Consider the following 23,022-nt stretch of genomic DNA (forward strand, 5'->3'; position numbering starts at 1 on the left):
AATCACCTCCCTCAACCTGCTGGCCATGCTTCTTGTGATGCAGCCCAGGATACGATTGGCCTTCTGGGCTGCGAGCGCACATTGCTGGCTCATGTCCAGCTTTTCATCCACCAGTACCCCCAAGTCCTTCTCGGCAGGGCTGCTCTCAACCCCTTCATCCCCCAGCCTGTATTGATACCAGGGGTTGCCCCGACCCAGGTGCAGGACCTTGCACTTGGCCTTGTTGAACCTCATGAGGTTCACACGGGCCCACTTCTCCAGCTTGTCCAGGTCCCTCTGGATGGCATCCCGTCCCTCTGGCGTGTCGACCGCACCACTCAGCTTGGTGTCATCTGCAAACTTGCTGAGGGTGCACTTGATCCCACTGTCTATGTCATTCATAACTAGTGGAACAAGCCAGAGAAAAGACCCTGACCTCCATGCGTCTGCTCTGCTGTCTGCAGCATTTGGGTGAAGCGGGTGTTAGTTTGACCGTATACGTTCCTTTTCCTCTTCTTTCTGTTCTAGTCTAGTCTTGCAAAATACAAGAGTGATTCCAAAAAAAATAAAGAAGGGACAAATACCTAACAGAGATGAGGTTTTTACTGGGAAAGAATAGTTATGAGCAGGAGATTTTTGGAACAGCACAGGCCCCTGTGGATCTCTACAAAATATCAGGAATGCAGGAAGATTTTTCTGTGTTCCTAAACATTCAACTTCATCCATGACTCTGATATTAATTTTTTATAAATAAATTTTTGAAGTAATAATGGGATGTGGGGGGATTTCCATTTCCTCTCTTTTACAAGGGTATTTCCACAGCTTTCAAATGCTCTTTAAACAGCTGTCTGCTCTTAGTACATATGTACAAAACGTGTTCAGAGCTATTAAGATGTGATTGCTACAGTAAAAGTTTGTTAAGGTTTTTTTACACAAAGCCTATGAGCCTCTGAGTTCATTGGTCAATGCTCTACCAACTACAGGGAGTATCTTCTATCATTTTTACACCTTCATTTACACTTCTTATTTAATGATAGTAAGGGCTCTTTTAGCAAAACTCTTAAGCATATATAAGGCTGCAGTTACATAGTTAACTGGAACTAATGCCTTCACTGATGTTGTAAATATATTTCAGTATTTTGGAGAACTAATAACCAAAATTACTTACCTTTAGAGTACATCTAAATATTTTTTTTTTTGAGTTTTGAGAGTATGCAATGTGCTGAGAGCCTACGCTGAACTTAGTGTGAAGAGTATTAAGATAATTTTTTTAAATCCTTTTTTGTTTTGTTTCACAAATAAGAGGAATTTTTATCCATTTTTTCTTCTTTTTCTTTCTTTTTTATTCTTCTGTAGAAGGCTTCATATCTCAGAATTTTTTTCCAGGTTTCTAACTAGGTGGGGCATTTCCAACAAGATAACTGAAAGAAAGAATAGTAGGAAATCTTAATCAATTTAATTCTACTATTTTTGTACGAATGAACTAGCTGGAATGACAGAGCAGGAACTAGGTGGGAAAAGAACAATAGCATGTTTACGCAATACTAGCAAGTAATATGGGTCTAGATTTGGGAAGGATTTGGAAGCAAGGAGTTTGAGAATTCAGCTAGTATTGGAAGTTATAATAAATGTAAACAGGTTAAATGCCTGCAAATATTATGCTACAAAATATCTTACAGTTCTGCTAGTTTTAGCTGTCAGAGCAGTTGCAGGCTACATTCAATAGCGACTTGAACCACTAATGGCTTGTGAAAAAGTATTCAGCTGAGGGGTCTTGCTAAGTCTTTTCAGGTACAAGTGAGGAAATTTTTACAAAGGAATAAGAGAGATGTTCAGCATATTGAGTAAGAGATTAGCTGTAATTCAGAATGTTAGAAACTGTCTTTTGGTAAGGCATACTGGAAAATAAATGAGAACGTTCAGCCTGTGATCTTGAGAGGACTGGAAAAAGGCACAAGAACAGTTATGGTGATAGAAAATGTGAGAACTGTCAGTGTAGAAGAGAATCTTTAAAGAAAAGAACAGCAGGTTTTTGAAGTTACCCTCTGCAGAATTGAGAAGAGAAAATAAATATGCAAAGGGAAACTGGATGTGCTGGAACTAGTTTATAAGGTTGCAGATGATTTCATAATTAAGGATAAAGATAGTCAAACTGAAATCCTGAAAATAAGATGAAAAATTAATTACCAGCAAGAAGAGTTTCAAAATAACTCTTAACTTACTGATAACTGAAAGGAAATTGAAAGAGGAAAGCCCAGGTACTTAAAGAGACACTACTGCAAGAAAGGTTCAAAAGTTTCATATACCTGATATGAATTTAAACGCTAGCACTTGCAACTGTTCTATCACAGGAGAATAGCCAAGGTTTGGTATTATACATGTTCGTAAGAATAGAATGACAGAGCAAGTTACCTTTGTCAGCAGATTGTCTTCATCATTCTAAGCCATTGCTGTTTGCTTGGACAAAAGTGCCGAACAGTTACAGGGAACCAGAGGCTGCTAAGGCATGTGATAATCAAGAAGAAGTATAGGCATGTGATAGTGAAGAAGGCAATATCTTCAGTTCCTTTGGGTCTGAGAACAATTTTGTATACATGAACTATATGCTTGTGAGAAGTAGATCTCCCGGGTACTTTTCGAACAGTAGTGTTGAAAGCGTTTCAGTGCTTTGTGCAGTGGGGCTTCCCCAATCTTGAACTCACCAAAATAACTTGGGGCATTTGCCATTGCAGTACTGCAAAACTGCTTGGCAGAGAGGCAGCTTTCTTCCCAAGGGTGAATTTCTCTTTGTAGCTATCTTTTCATAAGATACTGGTTCTTTATGTGTTCGTGCTCGTTAGATATTTATGCCATGACTTCCTACTCCCCGCTGCACGAGGCCATCAGCATACTCGGAAGGAGTTTGCATGACTCCTGACTGTCCAAAAGGAAAAGAAGAAAGAGGAAATTACTGTGAGAACATGGCCTGCAGCTGTCTGTATGTCTGAATAAGAAAAACTATGTACTTATTCACAAAATGACAAAGAAGTCACTGGGGATCAGTCATTGGTATTTTTATCAGGAAGGAGTGCTATTAATGTACATCTATCTATCAACAAGTTGTTAGTAAATGTATTACTGTGGGCTGTTTTACTTTTTCCGGATGTAGTTAGAGCATTTAAGAAAAAAGAAAATTTAGAAAAGATTACGATGAGCTTCTGCACACTGTTGACAAAGTATGTTATTATGCAGAAAATTCTAGAAAGAGCAGCAAATTGTGTATGTTGTGAACACGATAATAGGTAGACTATTATTTTTGCTATTGTATAATGTAGACTATTGTGCATGGGACATCTAGCTGGGAATGATTTGTACCATAGCTAGTTGAAGCATAAGATTTTAACATGAGCAAAGGTTTCCCTCACAGCATAGGCCCATCCGCGTTTGAAAATGGAGATGATAATAGAAATGTTCTGAAGCTTTTGAGACCTCCAGGGCATATACTTTTGTATGTTTGTTGTAAATAAATCTTTTTAAGGTTACAAGTAATATGAATTTATCTGATATTAAACAAGCTCAATTCCACTCTTTTTTTCCATTGTATCTCCCTACTACAAGTGTTACGTCACACGAAATCCCCCAATGTTAGGAATCACTGTTGGATCTAAATTCTGCATGAGGTCTTTCTCTCCATAGTCCGAATGTTGTTCTTTGGTCGATGAGCTCTCTGGATAGATTCTTCATGGTCAACTTTAAGACTTTCTTGTAGGAGCCCAGAGGAGCCTGTGCTGTGGAGGGGCTCGCAGCAGACACCGCTGGCTGCTTGGGATCAGGCACCTGGGTTCTCCACAAGTGCTGGACTGTTATCTGTGAGTTGCTCCTCATCCAAGCTTCACTAATCTGATTTATCGTGTTTTATAAGACGGACTGTCACAGAGCAAGTTCTTTATCAGTCCCATTTCTAAAAAGGAAGTGTTTTCCTGGTGTAACTGAAGGACTCTGCATGTGTCCTGCTCCAGGGACTAAAATCTCAGTCTCTGCTCAGAGATGTTATTTCCCTCGAGTTCTCTGGAATTTAGGTGGGCTTAGTACAGGAAAAAATGTGAACTTCTGGCAAGAGAAACTGCTGTGAGGATCTGGGTCTTGCTTGGTGTTCTTTCCTTGTAGAAGTGGATGTGTTTGTAGGAAATGGGACAAATGGGTGTCACTTCCCATGTGACGGTGAAAACCGTCTAGAAGCTGGATATAGCCTAAAGCTGTTTTTTTCAGTTGCTCAGTTATGATGCCTTCTTGTTTTCATCTGTAATCTCAAAGCATTTCCTCATAATCATGAGGATATTACGGCAATTCCCATTAGTAACAGGATTTAAAATCTTTCCCTTCCCTTGCAGCTTTCAGAGGATAGTAGATGTACTGAATTGAACAGTAAATGTACTGAATTGTACTGAATTGAAGCCATTGAAACAGCTTTCAACTAAAGGGGGATAGATTTAGACTAGAGATAAGGAAGAAATTTTTTACTCTGAGGGTGGTGAAGTGGTGAAGCATGGCACAGGTTGCCCAGAGAGGTGGTGGATGCCCCATCCCTGGAAACATTCCAGGTCAGGTTGGACGGGGCTCTGAGCAACCTGATCTAGTTGAAGATGTCCCTGCCCACAGCAGGGGGGTTGGACTGGGTGACCTTTAGAGGTCCCTTACAACCCAAACTATGTGATTCTATGAACACGTGTTTTTGTTGTATCTACACCCACACAGTTGATGTAGATTTCCAAAACATGGAAGATAAATGCCACTGATTAATTTATTGGTTTTTTCCACCCACTTCTCTGGAGCACCTCAACTCCGTTAACTTTGAATGCCTAATTTGAACACCTGAGTTTTCAGAGTAATAAGCATTCCTTACTACTTTAATTAGGCAAAAATTAGTTAGTTCTCACTAACTTTAATTGTGGCTAAATAAGGCAAAGTTCAGGTACAAAGAGTCTCCCTCGTCCTCCAACTCCTCATTCATTCCCACAGTCAGTCTATCTTCTACGGTAAAAGAACTGAAGGTTTCCTGGTGAAAACATATGTGAGCATGTAAGTAAACTTTAATTCTCTTCTTTCACATTTTATAGCATGTGGATTTGCAACTTTGATGGCATTTTTAAACATAATATCTTATTGCAGAAATTCCATCGTACTGTGTCACACTGACAGAGACCATGGGAACGCCTTAAGCTTACAGCTCCACTAGATCAGCTGTGCTGTTGGGCTGTGATGTATGTGCATTTAGGACTATCCTGAGTACATGCAAGCAAGAACTGAAATATATTTATTTGCTCTGAAGGGATGGTATGTGTATGGTCTGGTCATACACAATAGTTATGAGGGGATGATACCTGCATTTGGAAATAGCTGAATTTTTTGGTCAAAAAATTTTAAAAAATTGTTAAAATTTGCAGAGTTGTGTTTTAAGGAACATCTTAAAATAAGTAATGTGAGCAACTATATATTTTTGGGTGCAGGATGTTAAAAATTATATCATAAGAGCAGCATATATACCATGAAATCCACTGGAGACTTTGCTATGACCAGTCTGTTTTATATGGAAGTTGCTAAAATACTGGTGATGTGTTTTAAACTCCAATATGGTTGAATAACCAAGAACCTGAAAATGTGTTTTCTACTCTATTTGTAAAATAAATATGTACACAGGCATTCATATGCGTAGGGAAGGATCATGTCTCGAAGCTTAACAGATCAAAAAATTCTATAAAAGATCAAAAGTGATGTTGAGAATTTTGAGATTTTACCTAGGAAATGGTTCTGTAGTGATTTTTAAGGATGTTGGTAGTATGGAAAATTTACACAGTTCAGTGGATGTTGTGAGGAGTGCAGACATTTTCAAAATAGTCTTAATTGCCAGACAACATCTCAAAGCCAAAAAGCCTTTATAGGAAAAATACAGTCATTGCCAACAACCTGCTTTAACTCACGTACTGTAAAGACAATGAGTGGGGACTGCTGAGGCTTTGTATGTCTGGATCAGATTTAATTATTTTTTGAGGGGGGGGGTTGTCATTAAAGTCTGGGAATCAGATCAGTGCCGTAAAGCAGCACAGGTCTAATCAGATTTCATGCTGTTGCAGCCTGTACTTTGAAAACCGTTGCCTGAGATACCAGCAAAAAAAAATACACTAATCAAATTGAGAGATTCTAGACAAATTCTTTTAAGCAGTATTCATACTTTACCAGAACAAATTTCTGAGGTCATTAAAAAGTATCTTAAGAGCTTAGACACAACTTGGGAAGGACAGTACTTCTGAGTGTCTGCTCTCCAGGTTTCTTAAAAGCCTGACTCATTCTCCTTTTATCAAAGAGAGAAAATGGACTAAAACAGGAGATATACTTCGGAAGGGACCCTGAGATGGATTTTGTTTTATCAAATGGTGTCAATACAGAATTTGACTATGTAATTTTTTTTTGTTTCTACATATAGCTATTGATGTGGGAGTTTCTAAGAAAGTGTTTTGATCAATAGTCATCTTCACTAGAACAAGTTTGGAAGTACAAAGCACTTTGATTTTATTAACAGTATTTGATCCATGACTAATTGCTTTTATCCTGTGAAGCTGTGTTTCTGTAAATGTATCTTTATGGTTTTAATGAGCGTTTTTAAAGTCTAAAGCTAATCCTATAGCGGAATGAACAAACTCGTCAAGAACTAGGAAATTAGCTTAGTTCAATAGTTCAATTTTCTTTTTTTGTGTATTTTTAAGGCTTTTAATTATTACTGTAGCACCTCAGAAATATGAGGTACCCCACAGTGAAAATGAGAAGACAGGTCCTTAGTTCAGGTAGGTTCACATCAGGTTCTGATCTGGCACGTACACAGTGGTCAGTTTGCACAGAATTCACAGCTGTGTGAAAGCTTAATTTCAGCGATTGAGAAGATTTACAAACAGGGCATAGGGGCTGTAATGAGATGAACTGCATTAAGGTGAATCTTTTAGCATTTAGCATCTGTAGCTGAGGTTTTGAAAAACAGGAAACTGTTTTAGGGTGGGGACTCCTAAAGCACCTACTGTTCTTTAACATAATTGTGTGAAATGCCTATGTTTCTGTAACCGCTACATGGGCATTTGGCATTCTTTATTTTTCTTCTCTTTGCTTCCTCAATATTTTTAAGCTTCTGCTGATGTTATCAACTAACTGCCTCTTACCATCTTTCAAATAGACACCAAAATGAAATAAAAGCTTGGAAATCACCTTTAGCAAAATATTTGGGAAAAATGTGGCCATAGCAGAGGGAGGAATTTTGCCATGCTCCCATCACAGAGTCGATTCTCAGTACAGCCAGTACAAAGCAAGACTGTCTTAAGAAAGAAATTTAAAAATGATTGGTCCTAAAAGCTGTACTGAAAACCAAGATTAAAATTATTCTGCATCTGGGAACTGGCTGTATGTTAGCTTGATGTTTATCCGCACCCAGTAAAATGTAATGCAAAAACAACCTAGTTGCAAAAGTAGCATTACAGCAGGTTGACTTGCCCCTAAATGTAACAGTCTTCTCTCCTAACTAAAAAATTCTTAGAAACTGCTCCATTCCACATGCCGTGGCATAGCATGACATATACTGGAAGCTATATAGTCTTGCAACATACGTAAATGTTACCATATGTTTTGTTAAAATGTGTCTTACCTGTTACCGTGTGCTATATATTTTACCAAAACTATTTTTTCTGCTCGTATTACATATGGAACAGCTCATCCTGAATTGTCTAGAGCTCATCCAGGGGCATGGTATAAGCCACAGCACATACGCTTACAGCTGCCCCAAATACCGCCCTCCGTAACAGAGGAAAAAGTCATTCTTTGCTACTGTTGCTCCAGCTGTGTTAGTCCTGGAAGATTTTCGTTCAAAGAGAGACACACAGCAGAGCTGATTAGAGTAACATTGTTTGTCAATTAAGAGAACAGGCTGTAGCAGTTCAGTGCTACTTAACAGTAGTTAGTTTCCAACTGTCCTAAGAATATTCTTCCTTTTACAAGGTATTTTAAATCATATTTGGTCGGGTTTTATTGTTTCAGATGAAAGGCGCTACCTTCCTCTGCTCCCCAAAAGGTTTTGTATAAAAAAATTTAGAGGGAAACTTCCTACTGCATTGTTTTATCGTTACTTTTCCTAGCAAAGGCTGCTTGTCTTGGCTGTCATTTATAATTTTGAAGTCCTTCCAAAGGAAGACAAGGCTCCATCCTCTTTGAATTCGTCCAAAAGAATCAAAATTCAATGGCTAGTGCTAATCCTTGCCAATAACTCTGAAGTTATTGCAAATAAAGAACTTGCAATGCCTGATTAGTGGCAAGATTTACAGGGCCCCCATGAAGAAAATCTCATGAATGTTTGTAAGGCCAAATCACTCTGGTCACATATTTCTCTGTAGAGAAGCAAAAAAAAAAAACATACTAGTGTCTCTCAATTGGCTTAATTTTTTTCCAGATGAGTACTCTCTCTATTATTATTATCATAATCATAATATTAATAACTCTGGTGCTTTACTACATAATAATGCTAGATGGACATTTATAAAAATATAACTAGAATGTCAACTCAAAAAGCTCTAATAATATGATAAGGAATAGAATGTATTACACATAAAAAAAAAAAAAGTCAGTCAGGATATTGAAAGCAATTTTGTACCTGCATCGGGGAGATGACTTCTGTGTTCTGCTGGTGAACACACATGACAATTATGTCAAAATCAAAACAAGATGTGGGTGAATTATTATTTTTTGTAACTGAAAATGTTTTTCAACCAGTTTTTAAAGAAAACTAAAATTGAGATTGAGTTGCCTATTTGCTTATATAGGGACTTTATATGCCCTGTAGAGAATACAGTATTTCTGAAGATTGACATAATTCAACATGTAGATACATTGGTTCAACGTTTGAGTTGTCTAGAAGGATTCCAATAGAACTTGGAATGTTGTATTGTTTTCCCTCCCTTTATTACTACAGTTAGGTCTTTAACTTTCCTGTGTAGTTCATTCACAGTGAGTATTTTCCATCCCAGCTTGAATAGCAGCACACATTTCCTCTGAGCTTGTTAGACAAAAGTCAAATAGCGGTTTTCATCGGAAACAGTAGTCCATGGCCTCCACTTGTGCACATACAAACAACTTGGTGATAATGGCATTCACCAGCAAAGTGAGAAAAATGTTTATATATGAACTTAAATTTCAATAAATCTGAGATAATTTCAACTCTAAATTCCTTGTCTTATGGAGAATGGGACTAATAAGTTCATTGTTGAAATGAGTTGAGTTTCTCTTTTTGCTATGGAGTTTCTTAATACTGAAAAAATAAATGCAGATATAACACTCCTTGTGGCACTAGGAAACAAATTATTTGTATTTTATGTAGCTTTACTAAAAGATAGCTTATAGGAGACATTTTCAGTAGTAATCTGCAGTGTATACATAAATCACTAAGTAAAAACTTATTCTGAAAGAAATGATAGTATATGGAGAAACAGATGTGTATTTTCTCTTTTGCATATAATTACTTAGTATATATGTGTCTCAGACATTAATAACTTACTATATTGATATATCTGCATATGTTTCACATAACACAGAACATTTTTATAATATTAGTATAGGCTATAAAATTCTGTGTTGTAAGGAGTTTAAAACCGTAACTGGGAAAGAATATCCTTTCAAAGGGACATAACAGGATGGGATTAAACTGCAGATATAAACACCTAAATGTAGGATATCTGTAGGTGTCCATACGTCAACTTGCACAGTTACTGAAGTTCAATAAAACTGGTCTAAATCCTACAGCTAGGTGAAATGTATAAAAAATAAAAAAATCAGTTTTTGCACGGCAATGATTTTAACTTCTAGACCATCATAAACCTTAAGTTCCTTTTTTTTTTTACATTTTTTCTTCTTTCTTTCTATAACTTATTTCGATTAAAGGTCAACTATTAAGCTCACAGCCTAAATACAGACAATTCCAGTGTTAAAAATATCACAGCATAGATGAAATGAGGAAGATTACTTTTCTTATCTGAAGAATAGCAAGCACTGTGCTGTGATAAGTGAGAATTCCTCTCATTTCCAGTCAAATGTTTCGCATTTCCTTGAATTAAGTAGGTTTTGATTTCAGATAATGATACTGTCTGATTATATGACAGTTTTTAGTTGGGAAACTTTCAGGAAGTTTCTTGATGTCTTCACAGGTAAAATGCTAGAATTTTGTACAAATTTATATGCTCCAGTATTTACCACTCTTTGTATGTATTGTTCATTCTGCATGGGTTTTGACTTTTTTTGAAAATTTTGTGGTTTTTCACTGTTGAAGGAATAATATTTGCAGTAAAGTAAGCCAAGCTAAAGAAGGAAGTCATACCTCAAGTAAGGGGACATAATATTCTGTGGAAATAAGGAAATTATTTAAAGCAGTGCATGATGAACTTGGCCTGTTATGTGCAGTCTTCGTCTTCCGCTGGAGCACCCGCTGTTGACTATCGCTGTAAGTTAGACAGTGGACCAACAGTAAATGCTGCTGATGTGGCAAATTATCTGTTCCTCAGGCAGATTTTGCCAGAGTACACTATAGTCTTGCACTTCTGGCCTGAGAACGATGGGTCTTTCTGTCCAGGTGGCCAACTTTGTCAGGACAATAAATCGATGTTCGTTCTTCTCTGTCCCAGAGGAAGTGGGGAGGAGGGAAGATGGTCTTCCTTCCAAAGGATATTTGCCTTTGCCATAGTGATAGAAAAAGCTGATGAATAAATCAACCAGAAAAACAAAACAGAAGGGTCAGAAAACTTATGGCAAAGGAAAAAACAATGAGAATATTGTATATGTCAGGACTCTGGTTGCCATTTCATAAACAAACTTCTTCCTATTTTTGTACATTTTACTTGGATATCCTGTTTCTTTCTTTATCCCCTGTGTGACATCGGGATTTTGAAAAGCCATAGAAAGGTTTCATCTATAGTGTATTTGGAGAAGGTGGAGATTTTTTTGCTAAAATTGAGAAATGTTTAAAGAGTGATAATAGATGCCACTAAAATGGTAAATGCCAATTTTCTCTCAAGAGGAGAATGGAAAGAAACACATCAGAAAATAAAGTGATTTTGACTATATGCGTTAGAGATTTACTATTTCGTATGTTTTCTTTGAAACCTCTTTGTATTTTGCAATCAGTTTTGACATGTATTTTCAAGTTGTGTTGCAAAACCAACTTTCACTCTTTAGATAAAGATGTTTATTCTTTGTGATAAAGTTTGCAAACTTGTGTACTGTGGCAAAGACAGCCTTCTGAAATAGAGCCACGCTTTGTGCTTGAGCCCTGGGTTGAGTGGCCCCTCGTAGCAGGAGGTCGCCTATGAAGTACTTAAGAATCTTGTTCCTCGTGACTTCAGTTACACAGATCCGTGGCAGCAAAGTAGCTCTTTAGTCTTTCAGTCATTCCAGTTTTTAGTGGTAGTAAATGTGATGCTTTCAATGTCAAGAAATCAAGTAGTAAGTCATTACACAGCTGAAGGGGACAATGCAAAGTCTAGTAGTATCTCTAGAAGATTCTCTATTTGAGTTCATTGGGTTTTAGAATAGGCCAGAATGAAAACCTAAGTAAGAAGGTAACATGATTAACTTAGGGAAAACTTATCTTTAGAGGTGGATGCCAACAGGCAGCTTTGTAACAGCATGTAGTGCAAAGTCAGCGGATGGACGAGCTGCTACACAGTAGAGGCAGCCAAAACGTGGTAACAGGACTGAGAGGTGGCCTGGGAGTAACGCATTAGCTGCAGTTAGCAGGCAGCAACAGCTGATTTGCAACGCAGAAGTTTGACAGAGTCTCTGTGCAAAATTGGGATGCTCAGAAGAGCTCATCTGATAAAGGTCAGTGGCATTCTAGATTCAGGAATGACTGAGACTGTTTTGCAGTTGCATGGAGAAAAAGAGATTTTGCAGTAGTAGTGCAGAGGAGAGCTGTATAAAGCAGCAGCGTTGGTTTTAGAGTGGCAGAACAGAGCAGGTGATTCTGGAGTTCTAAATTAACTAGTGTAAGTAGTACTATTTCTGGTTTTCTACACTGGTTAGAATAAGATTTTCAAAGGCTACCAGCTTTAGGAATACATGTCAGTAGACTTGTTTTTCCAAATCTCGTAGACGTTACTCAAATTTCTTTTCCATTTGCTCATAGGATTTCTCTCGTATTGAATTATGCTCTCAAAAACACAGACTAAATGCATAGAAACCATCTCTCTCTGAGTCCCTGTGTAAGCAACCATGTCACTTGTGCTTCCCCCATTCTCAAACTTTTATCTTTTCATCTGCTTTTGGCCAGTGTCAGGGATGGGATTCTGGCCTTGATAAAATTCTGACTGATCCACTGCAGGTGTTTATATATTCTAATAATAATCTAAGTTTGATAAACCAAAACCTCAGTGGTGTGTCAAAGTCTGGATAATGCCATCTCTCTCTTATAAAAACTACACTGATGAGCACAGTCAAACAGGATTTGAATTTAGAAATACTGTAAATGGAGGAGGGGTGAGGTCTGGGGTACTAGCTATCCTCTGGCCTACTTCCCATGATTCTTACGAAGATTCAGAGGAATATTGAATTAACTGGAAAAACCCTCTTTCTCTTAGAAAATTAGACCTTTACGTCAAAAGTTTTGGTGTAGGGTTGCATTTCTTTCAATATATTACAGAGAAGATCACAAGCAAATAGTTCTAAATGTAAGGGAGAAACAGCAGCAGCAGAATTTGTGGATGAAAAAGGTTCCTTTTGGTGTAAGAAGGTAAAAAGTGTACCCTCCAACCCAAAACACATCATGTGTTTTATAGTACATGAAAACAAGAATAAGAGAATAAGAATATTCTCTATAATAATTTATTTTATCTGAACTGTACATGGTAGCACCATTTGTCCTTCCATTTGAACTACTTGAGAAGACAAAACATTTTTCCTAAAATGTGTGAGATACTGAAGACTTAAGACTATTTAATAATGTTTCTGGAAGAGCTTTTTCCTTAATATCCATTTCCTGTTTTCCATTTTTTCTCTGTTTTTTGTTCTTTTATCTATTTGCATTATTTATTGTTTTGTGGAGCAGCTGTAAGTGATTCTTGAGCAGAAAGCTAGGGTTTGTCAGGAAAGATTTTAAGCTTTAGAGTAAGAAGAACTTACAGTGTTTGTAAGAATCTGTTTTACTACTCTTTCGAATAGCCTCTCACCGTGTGGATCCTGGAAATTTTATGAAGAAGTTCATGTCTGGCATTCATGCATACATTGAGTAGTAAATTTCTCAGTTGAGTAGTTAAATTTCACAGGCTCTTCTCTGAGAAATTATCTCTGTGGAAAGCACTATGACATTGGCAGGAATGGTAGATTTCATTCCTTTTTAACAGCAAGATTTTAAAGCTGCCTTGGGCTCCTGGGCACTTACTCCATATTCATTTGAGAAGCACAAAGCTGCTCTCACTGTTACTGAACACTTCTGCGTGTTGTAAACCCAGGTGTGACAATGCAGACTACACTCGCTTTCACTCCAGGCTCTTGACATTCCCTGTACTTGAGAGAGCTCTCTGAATAATGTAGACATTTCTCTTTTGACAGACAGTGAGCAATTAAAGCCAAGATAAAACTGGAAGTTCTCTATCACATATCAAGTTAGGCTTCCATAGCGTTTCTCCTTCAGTGACCTTAAAGAGTAGCTATGAAATTGTTACAACTGATATAACTTGGTTATTATGAGATTACCAAGAAATTACAGATGACTTCTTGCTTGTTTTTATGTCCTATTTCTTCTAATTAGATCCTGCCAGGATTTCCAGTTATTCACAATGGTTTGCTTTATAGCTATGTGCCAGAAAAGTGCTATTCCCAGTCGAGTCCAGCAGATAATTGTGTCTGTCAGTCAAAGCACTGAACTTGGTTGTCTGGGTTTTGATTGCCTGAAAAGGATTGAAAGGATAAAGTGAATCTTAAATGCCGTGTTGTACCATACAAATCCTGACGAAAATAGACAAATACCATAGTATGAAATGCATTCATTAAAACATTAAATTTTATAAAGAAGAGTAAGAAATTAAAAGATCAAGGTAAGTTTACAGATAATTCACAAAAATTAAACTAACTTCACAAAGAATGTTATGCAAAATTGTCAACTCCTCATGTGTTCATCTTTATAATAATCTGCAGCTTTAGTCTAAATTGATGGTCTTTTTCAACTGTACTGTCCAATCCTTTTGATAAATCAGAAAGCAGTGTTGTCACTTGTATTAAAATAGCAATATGATGATCTAGTAGGCACTAGTAAATAGTGCAGATTAATTTAGTAATTGCTTTTCCCCTGGGTTTAGTTATGGATTTTTAAACACACTGCTTACTTTTCAACCTTGTGATAAATTTCTGTGCATTCTTGTAATCATTCTGTACTATAGACTTCACCTGAAAATTTGTCCTCCTTTACTTTAAATGTGAAAAACTTCTAGTAATATTTTTAAAATACATTTTATTTATTTATTTTCCAATTAATAAATTTCATACAAAAATAAATAAAAATAAACATTCCAATTAAAAAATCTAATTTGCAGGATAAAGGGAAACAATTTTTTCTTAAATTGTCTGAGATCATAGATTGTTAATAGAATATATTTGCTATGTACAAACACATTTTCTGAAGCCATAAGCTACAGCAGGATCCATATGCTGACCTTAGAGGTAGAATGAACATCTCTTCGTGCCACAAAATTCAATACAGTCACGGCACAAGACACCTGAAAGTGCAAGAAAAGCAAAGTCAGCAGCTGGATCTTGGCACCATAGCAGATGAGTCAGTGTAATAAAATGTAATAATAAATCATTTAAAGGCTGATAGTTTTATATCAAACACTTTAGATCAATAATACAGAATTATTCAAGAGTATTTCTCTTTAGTGTAAGATAATTCTGTTGTATTCTTTCAAATAATCTAGGAAACTTAGTGTAAGATAATTTGCTCAAAATCTTAATGAATTCTCCCTTGAATATGCCCCTGGAAATTCCTGTGCCTTGATCCTGACGGTCTTGCAGATACCAAGTCACCATGCTACTTGATATCCTGAATACAGAAAGACATTACAGAGGTAAGACTAATCTCAAGCTCATGAGCCTACCAGAACTTAACTGGATTTAGTCCTTGATGGATTCGACACCGCATATGCAACATTTGCATGTCTTCCTTATCTTTTAGAAACTGTGGGCTGCACAGAAATACCTTGTTTCCCATTAGGATAGCCCAGCTTCCAAGTGAAAGCTCTGGCAGTAGCTGCATGGCCTTCTGACCCAGTCAGTAGTGATTTCATTCAGCAGGGGAGAACCTCGGCCAGAAAACCATATAGGTAGAGCATTTGTCTGAAGCTGAGCTGTTGGGAGACAGGTACTAATATCTGTTCCTCATGCTGTGGAGCTAATTATAGTCAGAAATGAAGTCAATAGACGCAAAATTTATCCAACCAAAAGGGTCATTAAACCATCTGTTCCTTATGAGTTGGTATTCACATATTATTCTGGGAAATTTCAGGAGGGATCCTTGGCTAAGAAGCATGGGAATGTTGAAAGTCAGACATTTCTCAAGCTAATTCAGCACAGACCTTTATCCTGCCTGACAGCAATTTCAAACACGCGTCACATTTCTCAAGTTGCCTCTCTTATCACTAGAGAGTAACATGGTCTATGATAGAGGGTGACACAACTATGAAAGTCATGCTCATTGCCTATATCAGACAACAAGGATTGGGGCTTTGATGCCTAGCCAAGTGATTGTCTTGAAAGGGGAAATAAATCCCAGCAACTCGCATCTTTCTTACCCTTGCTTGTCTAGAAAAACTCAGCTGCCCATGGTTTTTATCACTTAGCTACTCCTACATTAGCATATTCCTTCCATGAAAGTGTTAACAAAGCAAGTAGTTAAGATGATACTTAACTCTGTGGGGAAAAAAATGAGAGAGAGAAACAGACTAAGTAACAAAACAGCATCTTGTTGATTTAGGGTAGAGCACATTCAAGAGATAAAGGAAAGGTGCCAGATCCTTAACAGACTTGCAGCTGGCTTTAAGTGTCACTCGGTTTATTAGTATATGTACACACACACAAACACACATATTTTGCTACTGCAAAATACTTTCTCTTGGATACTTGTCATTTTGGCTTGACGGAAATAAAAATCCGTTCATTCTTTCTTGTTTCTATTTGGAGTGTCACTTCCTTTAGAACTTTCGGTCCACTTCCAGAGAGGGAAGAGTGACAATATCTAGATAAAAGAAAGATTTCCTTATGTGTCTTTAAAAAAAAAATAATAATAATTGAGCAATCCCTGGAAGATTTAAAATCTTCCAGATCCCTGGAAGATTTAAAAAATCATGATTCTTGAATCATGCAATGTTAAGTTATTTAATTCCTTTCTGATACCTGTGTAATATTTCTACCTGTTAGTGAGCCAGTCCACTGTGGGACTACAAAGATAACATTTATATAACGCAGTGCAGCAAAAATAACATCTATACAGCTGAACACAGCTCCAGAATATGAACCATTGTAAGAGAATAAAGAATATAGTCTGTGATAGACAAGTTGAAGGATAATCAATTAGTAGCAGTGCAGTTTTTGGTAGCCTGTGTAGGAGAACCCAAGTTCTGCATCTGTTTCAGCTGCAATGGTCTGTTACAGACCTTGCTCTCATCATTCCCCTTTGTCTTTCTGGGTCCATAGGGACATACATGTACCTCATGACTGAAGAGCAGGAAGGAGGTGGAAAACAAGGAAGTGACTGGTCTCCATTTTCCCATAGTCAAGGATCGACAAGTGCCTTGGAGAGCTGGTGAGTAATAACAAAGCTTGGTCAAAAAGTTCTCCACCCTTTTCTTGATTAACTTCATCTGATCATGTGAAATGCTGGCCTTAATGAGGTACACAATGATATTTAGTGGTATTGGAATTTCATGTGGAGTGTTGAGGGAGTTAAGTAGCTTGGTCATATTCCTTGTTAAATGTTTTCAGCTGACTTTATCTTGCCGTATCCCAGGTCCTAGCTAGCATCTGCACTTTGATCCAAATTCCACTTTATTTTTTGACTCTGACCATTTTGAATGAGTTTTGTCTGAAAAGCTATAATTCCAGTGAGAACAAATGACTTTGACATGTCTCAATATATTTGGCTCAAAATAAAAGTAGATCTGAGCTCTCACTTCAAAATTCCCAAAGAGATTTTTAATACTCCAAGGTTCGTATTTGAATTTGGCTTTTGATATACACTGGGGAATATTTCAAAAGGAAAACTTTTTTTACATATGTCACTATGAAGACAATAGAAGCTCAGCTACCCAAACTAATAAAGTTTGACTTACAGTACAGTACTTGGCACTCTAAGAAGTATGTGGATTTAAAGGCTATTCAACAGTTTCACTTTTAGATCCAGCATCACTGAAATCATACTTTCTTTTTTTAAGAAATAGATTCGGAATTTCCACAGCTTGTTTTTTGCCAGCAACAAGAGATTAAGATAAAAAGTAGGGACTTTTTTCTCTGGTGGCTTCTATTTATTTTTAGATTAACTTCTTGCTCCTTCTGTGAAGTGAAATAGACAATGCCTCTGAATAGAAGAAAATAAGAAATTAGCTATTTTGTATTGTCTTGTCTATGCAAGTTATCATACTTCTGTATTATTTTATCTGGCATCTTTTGTGGCTTCTGGGTGCCTTCAGGCTAACCAAACAGGAAGTGTCATAGCTGGGGAGCTGGTGCCTGAGAAAGATAATGAAGGAAGTAGATGCATTTATTTTTATATACAGTATTTCAGAAATTCCAGAAAAGTGAAATAAGCAGTTGATAAAACTTTCTCAAGTTGTTTCTTTTTTCCCTTTTTTCAATAGATGACAAGTTAGATGTGGAGTACAATTGTAAGGTGTGATGTGGGTTACAGGGTAATGCGTTGGTGTTCTTTTTGTAGCTAGGAACAAAGTTACAATCCCTGAAACAGACACAACCCTTTAAATAGATCTGCATGTAGATCTCATCCTTCCCATCCGGAGATGAAAATTATAGGGAGTCAGTGATGCTCTCCTCCCCCTCTTGGGGGCTATACGGAGGTTGTATTATTGTCAGGTGATGAGAAAAAAGGTGGAGGGAGTTAGGGAAAGCAAAGGGTCAGGTAAGCTCTGGGAACCAAAAAGCCAGTAGGCACTGAGGAAGGAAAGACAGTATATAACCCATATAGTGGGCTGTTGAGGTTGCTGAGAACTGAAAATTTTGAGGCTGGCAGATCATTATCTGCTGTATAAGCCATATAGTCAGCAGTATTCATACATGTCCTCCAGGTTCATGTCTTTTCAGTTACTTGATCAAGATATGACCATATTAAAGGTGCTACCTTGGATGTGGTGCTTGAAGGGCATTCCTTCTTTGTTGATGCAGGTATGTTTTCCCTGCGAGAATAGTTCTCATTTGAGTTATAGCACATTCCTCTTGCTTTTATTCTTTAGGCATGATCATACCGTGGAGGTATCGGACACTCTTTGCGTAGGGTGAAAGCTCTTCATCCCAGCTGCTTCCATAAAGCATCAGAAACTCTGTAAGAGGCTTTCTTATACTCAAACGTCCAATGAGCATCCCAAGGAGATCTCTCATGAGATGGGCGAGGGCTGCAGTTTGAATGGGGGACCTAAGTATGAACTTGCTGTAATACCTCCATGATCTGAGGCTGAAGAATTGTTGAGTTAGACTTAGCTGCATCTTCTCCCCTGAATGCCATGCCTTCCACAGACAGATTCTGCCCTCTCAAGCACACAAAAATGCTTAATAATAAACAAGTTGCATATGTTTCTGTGTTGGGGCCCTGTATAGAAGTTATTACTCCAGCACTGGGTATTTTAGCAGAGATCCCAAATGGTGGCTCTAGATGCAGATATTGGTGCGAAGTGCCATGAAGCATTTTATTGCTGACACAGGAAACAGAATGTCAAATTACATGAGTTTCCTTCTACCTTTTTTTTTCTAAATCTCCTCTGCCAAAAGAGAAGGATTAGCCCTCTTCTCCATAGGTCCTTGGCTATAAATCATAAAACCAGTGGTGAAGGTTTTAAAAGACCAAATTCTGCCTGAGGTTTAGCCTTTCAGCTTTCCTCTAATAGCCTCCATAAGACAGTGCAGTACATTAAAAATGCAGGAAGAGGGTTAGAAATGTTGGATAACTAACATGTTGCATAACGTGCATTTTGTTCAAATAATTCATTAAGGTATCGAGAATTTGTTATCTCTTTTGTCTAGAGGAAATTAATTGAAGTTCATCCTATAGGTATTTAACAGGGTTGTAGAAGTATGAGTTAAAGCAAATGCTTAGCACAGTTCTGAAATGCTTTTCTTTTCTTATATTCTGGAAAAGCCTGAAGTAAGTTTCAGTTTTCCTGAAGGGCATTTGTATTTTCTGATGCCAAGCCAAAAATGATGTGTTCAGTATTTCCAAACTCCCTTCGGAGACACGCAATTGTTTTATCTTTGTCCATCAAAGCCTGAGAAAAGTCTCTTTTGATTACTAGATGTATTGGAAAACATATATTTAAATCCCAGTGCTTAATTCTTTTAATCTCTTTTGCCTTTAGTAATATTTTTGTAATACTTGTTACATTCCAGTCTTCATTATGCTCTGCATGTGTCAAAATTTCTTCCAGTTGGTCCTATAATACTTGATCTCACTGTGAATCTAGATGCATCCTCTGTTTTTATCCCCAGCATCCTCCTCTGTGCCATTTGAATGAAAAGCTAGATTATCTGAACTCTTGAGGTGAACTGCTAAAACTTGTCAGCTGATCTCTATTTGTTTTCAGACAGAACAGCCAGTTCTGAAAATAAGCAAACGTGATACTCATCCTATTTGCAGGCTGATGCTGAGGATAGTAGGAGCGACAGTGAAGTACATGTTCTTTTAAAAATACATAGAAGGCTCACATTTGAAGCTGAGTAAAGAGCAAGTTTTAAGAAATTTTTTAATTTCTTGGCAGATCTGTACTTCCTTTAATAATATTTGTTGGCTAACTCTGCTCTTACCTATACTGTCTGAGTTAAATTTGTCTGATCCCTCAGTATAGTAGTCCCTCTGGTAAGGATCCAACTCCACTGAAGTTAATGGCAACTGTCCAGTTTAATTTACTGAGAGCTGGATCAGAGTTATTTCCTATTTCAAGTTATCTGATGAAGGACTTGATTACAGTTTTTCCAGCATGCGGATATGGCCTCCTATGTTTATATCTTTTTGTGTCTAGAAACTGATTTCCCAGAAATAGGGAAATTTTGCCTTTTCTCCTTCAGCTTAACCTATGATTATTTAAGCAGCCAAAGCAGAAGAGTTTCATTTCTTGCTTCTCTCTGCCTATGATTAAAAAGTATTTATTTGCACCTTAACTAAGAGAGTACACTTTTCTCCAACAACACCCTTTTCTGTGAAGTATAGTCACATTCTGTAGATGTTGTTACCTACTCTGGATAGATTTGGGGTTTCTGGATTTGATAACAGTACTTCCAGAACAGTACTCTGCTTGCATTTCCTGAGACTTACGAGATTTTTTTTTTCTTCCTCCTCTAATAAAAGCAATGGTGATGATAATAAAAATAATCTCTTAGGGGAGAATCCACCGTGGCAGTTTCAGTGAATTTCAGCTTTAGTGACTTTTGGTTAGGCATTGCTAGGTGCTTCAGATTTCCCTGTTTTATTGTCTTCTGGGTAATTCTTTGGTTGTCTTGTTTAGTTTTTCCATATTTCTGAATATTGTTGTTGTTATTAATTCTTATTGAATTGATACTTCAATTCAATTGTCTATATATACTTACTTCAATTGTCTATTGAAGACACACTTTCTGCCTGAGATCACAATTTTATCTTCCCACAATCATTACGTCTCTTTTATATTTATGAGTTTATGATAAGTGTATGAAAAAAGTGGTTGATACTTCTTATTTTACCTAGTGTAAGGTCTTTGACAGTGTCATACATGTATTTATAACAATGTGCTTTGGTGTTTCTGTAGCAGCTTGTACTGTCCAGCTATTCTTTGATGAGGATGCAAATGTAGGGGCAGCTGCAGTCAGGGAAAAAGCAGAATAAAATAGTTCCTGAAGAAGACACGCTGCCTGTAGGCCAGCGGGAACCTTATATCCTGTGGTACTACTCTCACCTGAACACGGTATTTTGGAGCTAGCATTAGGTTATTAACTGTAAAATCTGCTTGACTCAAAAAAGTATTAGGTTGATGTAGTGCCAGCTTTTCATCAATTAAATTTCTTTAGCATTTACAGCATTGTTACTTCAGCCTTTATTTTTCCAAGTTATTACTCATTTACTAGATATTTGAATGTATGCTGTTTATAAAATATACTATATGATGACAATATTTCATAGACATCAAATGACCAAACTATTACATACCAAACGATTTGCCAGAGACATTTTAAAAACATGTGTGTTTTGTTTTGAATTTCTTGCTGCTTTTATTTAGTGATTCATAATCGACCAATATGAACGACTCAAGTAGTTGAATAAATAAACAATTGAGATTTGGAAACCTTTATCCATTCTTTGCATTCATACCATTTCCCAATTGAAAATTAAACACTGAAAATGTTATTTTACTTTTTTCATAATATTGTTGCTATATTAACCAGTAATAGTTGTCCTCAGAAATATTTCAAACTGGATTTGTATACCCACTGGAAACCAAACGCTGAAAATAATCCCAGAGTTATATTATCAACTGCTATACTTCAATTATACATAAACAGGACATGAGAGAGCTGAGAGGCATATCAGTAATGTAATGCATACCAGTAGCATCTTGAAAGCGGGACATTTTAGAGACATTTTTAAAGTGGAATTGGGAAAATTGGTTCATTCAGTTCATCCGAACAGGATGAGCCTGATTCAGGATGATCAAGTCAGATCTTCAGGCTTCTGTCATCTGACTTATTTCTTCATTTTTAGGGATCAAAAATACTTAGGAACGTGGGTAACATCACCTCTTAAACTGGTGGCACAGTTTTTTCAAAGGAAATAATGAGTTAGGTAAAGTTATTTACAGAAGTGAGTATTGTTAGAAGTATTCTCAAGACACAGCGGTACAAAAATATTTGCACTGAAAGCAAATTTGAATAACTTTTCCATCTGAGATATAGTGCCATGCAATTACTTGGAGTTGCCCACATTCTTTCATTTTATCAGTTGTTTGCAGGATCAGATCTTGACTCAGTCTTTTTAAGTCTGGTAGGCACTGTATGACAAGTGTTTAATATTTATTGTTTTCCAGGGCTTTAAATTCTGTATTTAAAAAAGCAGCAGAGGGCGCTGAGCCCACTGCACAGCCCGATACGATCCCTTCCTCCCTGCTCTGGATTTCCCCGTCCAGGGATTTCCCACTCCACCTCGAGGAGACCCTTTATAAAGAGCACGCTGGCTCTATTCTAATAAACTGTTGCGGAGCAGCAGGATCTCACTGTGCCTCTTCACAGAAAACAAAAAGCAAGGCTTTTGAATTTACTTTCTTCACCTAGTAACAGCAATTACAAATGTTAAAACAGATGGGAAGAACAAGCCAAGCTGTGCTAATAATTTTGTGTGTGTTAATGACTGGTAAGTTGGGGGGGGTGTTTGCTTTATTTGTTTTTAATTTTATTAAGTGTAAACTGACCTAAAATTTACTGTTTGATCTTTATTTCTCTTTGTTCCAGTTGCTTTTACATTTCAGTGAATACGACTGTCAATTAAGTAGTTCTGTCAAAATGTCAGGAAGCTTTTTTTGACATTTACTTTGAGCTTTTCTGTGCTCTGCAATGACACAGTAATTTTCTTATTGAGTTCGCTAAAAGACAGTCTAGGAGACAACTGCAGTATATCACTGCATGTTTGATTTTTACTGTCATCCCTGGCAGTATCAGTCAAGTTTGGTACTAAATGTCCTGTTGAAAGTAGTTCTGCAGTTAAGTTCTTGCTATCTTACTTGCCACCCCCCCCCCCCCCCCCAAGAAATAAAGTTA

At 37.1% G+C, this 23,022-nt stretch overlaps 1 protein-coding gene across 1 annotated transcript in view; it reads left to right on the forward strand.

The window, feature by feature from the left end:
- VCAM1 (vascular cell adhesion molecule 1) overlaps positions 1 to 23,022 on the forward strand; it is a 38,473-nt gene that overhangs the window by 8,133 nt on the left and 7,318 nt on the right. The window lies entirely within an intron of this gene.

The sequence above is a fragment of the Aptenodytes forsteri genome, unplaced genomic scaffold, assembly GCF_000699145.1.
Source record: "Aptenodytes forsteri isolate BGI_AS27 unplaced genomic scaffold, ASM69914v1 Scaffold181, whole genome shotgun sequence".
NCBI classification, from domain to species: domain Eukaryota; kingdom Metazoa; phylum Chordata; class Aves; order Sphenisciformes; family Spheniscidae; genus Aptenodytes; species Aptenodytes forsteri.